At 43.2% G+C, this 892-nt stretch overlaps 1 non-coding gene across 1 annotated transcript; it reads left to right on the plus strand.

Annotated features, from left to right (window-relative positions):
* Positions 1-259: 259 nt before the first annotated feature.
* Positions 260-366, plus strand: LOC112999406 (small nucleolar RNA R71). Its single transcript, XR_003264593.1, has one exon. It is a non-coding gene; the product is annotated as a small nucleolar RNA R71 (small nucleolar RNA).
* Positions 367-892: the final 526 nt, after the last annotated feature.

The raw sequence follows: 892 nt of genomic DNA on the forward strand, positions 1-892 counted from the left end.
CAACGCATCCAGTTTGCCTTCAAGCTTCTTAGTTTCAGATGATGCAGATGGGTTTGTAGCTACCTCATGCACTCCTCTAATGACTATGGCATCATTTCTGGCACTAAACTGCTGGGAGTTGGAGGCCATCTTCTCAATTAAATTTCTGGCTTCAGCAGGAGTCATGTCTCCAAGGGCTCCACCACTGGCAGCATCTATCATACTTCTCTCCATATTACTGAGTCCTTCATAAAAATATTGGAGAAGAAGTTGTTCTGAAATCTGATGGTGGGGGCAACTGGCACATAGTTTCTTAAATCTCTCCCAGTACTCATACAGGCTCTCTTCACTGAGTTGTCTAATACCTGAGATATCCTTCCTGATGGCTGTGGTCCTGGAAGCAGGGAAAAAATTTTCTAAGAATACTCTCTTAAGGTCATCCCAGCTCGTGATGGACCTTGGAGCAAGGTAATACAGCCAGTCCTTTGCCACTCCCTCTAATGAATGAGGAAAAGCCTTCAGAAATATGTGATCCTCTTGGACATCTGGGGGTTTCATGGTGGAGCAGACAATGTGAAATTCTTTCAAATGTTTGTGCGGGTCTTCACCTGCAAGGCCATGAAACTTTGGAAGCAAATGAATCAGTCCAGTCTTAAGAACATATGGGACATCCTCATCAGGGTATTGGATGCACAAGCTTTCGTAGGTGAAATCAGGTGCAGCCATTTCCCTTAGAGTCCTCTCACGAGGTGGAGGTTGTGCCATGTTCTCAGAATGTGCAAAATCAGAATACTCAGAATCAGAATGCTCAAAATTATAATGCTCAAGATCAGGATGTTCAAAATCACCAATAACAGAATGCACAGATTCACCAGTTATGGAATGCTCAGAATGATCAAAAGGTATAAAATGA

This window comes from Glycine max, chromosome 14, assembly GCF_000004515.6.
Source record: "Glycine max cultivar Williams 82 chromosome 14, Glycine_max_v4.0, whole genome shotgun sequence".
Taxonomy (NCBI): domain Eukaryota; kingdom Viridiplantae; phylum Streptophyta; class Magnoliopsida; order Fabales; family Fabaceae; genus Glycine; species Glycine max.